This window comes from Frankliniella occidentalis, unplaced genomic scaffold (assembly GCF_000697945.3).
Source record: "Frankliniella occidentalis isolate FOCC.00 unplaced genomic scaffold, Focc_3.1 Scaffold7, whole genome shotgun sequence".
Classification (NCBI taxonomy): Eukaryota; Metazoa; Arthropoda; class Insecta; order Thysanoptera; family Thripidae; genus Frankliniella; species Frankliniella occidentalis.
In genome coordinates this window covers 946,518-949,757 of record NW_026267137.1, presented here as the reverse complement: position 1 = coordinate 949,757, position 3,240 = coordinate 946,518, and the positions used below count along the sequence as shown (strand labels likewise).

General features: G+C 51.9%; 1 protein-coding gene across 1 annotated transcript in view; it reads left to right on the top strand.

Annotated features, from left to right (window-relative positions):
• Positions 1-2,074: 2,074 nt before the first annotated feature.
• The window catches only part of LOC113210337 (uncharacterized), an 82,784-nt gene continuing 81,618 nt past the window's right edge, over positions 2,075-3,240 (top strand). The window contains exon 1 of the mRNA XM_052272894.1: positions 2,075-2,195. The gene's annotated coding sequence lies outside the window, so the exon portion shown is untranslated. The remainder of the gene's footprint in view (positions 2,196-3,240) is intronic.

The window sequence follows — 3,240 nt, the reverse complement described above, 5'->3', positions numbered from 1 at the left end:
CCCTCCCTCCCTCTCGCTCGTCTCGTTAACTTAATTTTTCTCTCAGCCCCGCGCCGCGCCGCAGCCTCGTTAATTGACGCACGCGTCGCTCCATATTTACCTTCGCGCGAACGACCGGCATGTCATCGCGAGCGCGCCGCGGCCGAGGGAGAGATATCGAAGAAAGTAATACAGAGGCCGCGAGACTTTCGAGAATAATACCGGTGACAACCTTATTGCCACATCGGATAAAAAGAGTGCGACATTCGAAAGCCCTCGCGCGACGAATAGGAATGCCCAACCTCACTGCGCTCTGCAACTACTGGAAGTGCCGTGCCCGAACTGTTCTGCAGCTTGGGCCCCTGCCAAGTGCAGCATAGGCAACCACCTTAACTACTGTGCACTCCGTTGCCTATGAGCAAGGCGTTTCTCTTGCCTGAAACGCAGTCATACTTAACGTTTCTCTGGAGGTAGTCCTTCATTTTCTCTCTCAAAAGTCTACGTTCTGCCAATCCCATACCAACGTTTTCCTTTGAGGTTTCCGGCCGACTGTCAGAAACGCAAACATTATACCTACATGCAAAACCCAAATGTGACAAAAGTTTTGAAATCCATCGCTTTTTGTCGACAACTAGCCGAGTCCAATGTGGACTCATTGCTTTGCTGAAAGAGCCACTATCCGCGGTGTATACTCAACACTGAAAAACTTTCGTACCGGGTACAGGAAAATTTTCCACGCGGACGATGTCGTACAATTACAATACAAAATTGTAAAATTTTTAAGCCACGCATATAGACTTGAAATTGAAAAGCAAGTGTGGGAGGTTCTACATGTACGACTCGTTTTGTAAATGGCAAATTACAAAATATATCGTACATGTACAAACAGATTTTTCACAGTGAAAGTGTTAAAAGTAAATCCAAACCAAAAAACTTACTACAACAAAAAAGCAACAATATCAAATGTCATTGAAACATTTCTTCGTCTCTCCTTCTCCCTTCTCTCCTCCTCGCGACGTGGGAGTCAATGTCCGCTCGCTCCTGGACCTGCGTCGATGACTTCCTGCGTGTAGCCGCGCCGGCCGGGCCGGAGTGCAGTCCAACCCGTCCACCCGGTCTATTGGGAAAGAGGGGGAGGGGTTCGAGGAAGGAGGTTTCGTTAAGACGCATGGGACGGCAGCTCAAACGAAAGGGAAAGGGGCGGGCCTGATCAGAGCACCTCCTCTCTCCCTCTATGCGCGCTCGTGGGTGTGGGGTTGCCAAGCAGGAGCTGCTTTGGCTCTAAGTATGGGGTTTATAGTGCACTTATTTGAAAAGTAAGAGCAGTTTCGGCAGGATGCTTTTCCGATGACGTGCACGAAAAAACAGGTTTGCTATCAGAATATATTTGCTTGCATCTGTATAGATAACCGATTAAGTTGTTGATACAACTATATGTAAGGCATCACTTTCTGATTCAGTTGGTGTTGCAGTGCACCCCCACCCCCGCAATATACCCAATAGGCGGAGGGAGTTGTTACTGGAGGGCCAACGCCATGTTGAAATCTAATTGGGCGGAGAACAAGAAACTTGTCTGAGGCGCAGATTCACACACGCCCCCCTTTACCCGCCACTCGACAGAACTCCAACTTTTCCGCGTTCCATATAATTGTACGCGTGCCCTTCTGACCACTCCCTTCGCCATCCATCCGCATTCTAATGTTGCCCGTCGGTGAGACAGTAGCGCTCGGTTCCACTTCTGAGCGGAACACTATGCAGTGTTGCGCTCGCTACAGTTAGCAAATTGACGTTATTCTTCATTAAATTGTATAAAAGAAAAGTGTCAATGGCTCAATAATTTTGACTGGCCTGCAGCTTTGTTGAATACGTTTGAGACGGGATTTCGGCGGACGCGGCGCCCCATTTCCCCGCCGCCGATGCGGTACTGCTTTCACTGCCTTTTCGCAACCAACGAAAAAACGATATCTGTTCGCGGACGTCGGACCGCCCCGGCGCGGCGCGGTCCATCTGTCCGTCCGTCCGTCGGCCGCGCGAGTCTCGCCGAGCCTCGCCCACATCCGATCCCATTTTTCCAACTCTCGTGTTATTTTTCCCAGGACGCAAAACGCAACCGGAGTCAGCCCAGCCCCAGCGCAAAGGTGACCGGCGAGGGAGGATATTGAGACTGAGGCCGGAGGGAAACCGTTTGGCGTGGTCCAACAAGCTGTCGCGGAATGGTATGTCTCCAGGCTCCAGCATTACCGCCCCCGGTACTATCACCGCAAAAAGAATTGAACCCCTCTGATTTCCAAGCAGACAGTGTTCAATTCTTTCTTCGGTGACAGTACACCATCCGATATTGGCCCATGACGGCAGCCGAGGCTGCAGCACGTGACTAAAAGTGGCCTTAAGAGGAGTATAAAACTCGTCCTAAAAAAATACTTCGCGATCATCCAGAAAGTACGTCCGCCCGCGCCGTTGAGGGCGGACCTGCCAAGTTCAGCCTTTGCTTTGCTAGCTCTCGGAGCGCCTGCTGGGTAGGCAACATCTCGCCTGCAGTGCACGCATGCACAGCGGGGCGGCCTACCCAGATCTTCGCAGGCGCTAAGCTAGTGTAATTTGCCAACTGAGTCAGCGAAAAACGAACGCGCTTTGGACGATCTGGAGAACGTAAACATTTCTTTTCTTCGAACCATTTTTCTTGATTATAGAAAGGTGTTCTTGTAAATGCGTTCTTGAAAATAATTTAAGAGTTGTTTTTTTTCCATTGATTCATGAACATATTATCTTTTCCTGGGTGTGAAGGAGACCCGCAGTCGCCTTCGCGAGGTCTAAATCACTCGGCGCGCGCGCGCGCGCGTGTGTGTAAGCTCGATCTTCTTACTGTACCTCCCTCGCGGTACTTTTCATTTCATCATTTTTTTTTCGCGCCTTTTCCATCCGGTCCGGTTTCTGTCAGGTGCGTCCCCGCGCTGATCGCCCGGCCCTGCCCTGCCCTGCCCGCCTTGTGCTTCTCATTACGGGTCGTGGCGTAACGGATCACGTTATATAAGCGGGGCGGCGGTGGTTGGACCCGGGTGGACCCGGGGGCCCAACACATTGGCGCGGTCCTGTCCTGGGGGGCCCGAGCACGATCCGCACCAGAGGGGGATCGGCCGAGATCGCCGCGGGGCAGCCAGCCGTCGACGTTTTATGCGTCGTTCACTTTCTAACTGCTCACTGTTACAATTCGCCTCAAAACTCGATTCGATCGCTGGTGCCGGGATAGGGGAGGGGGTGGGG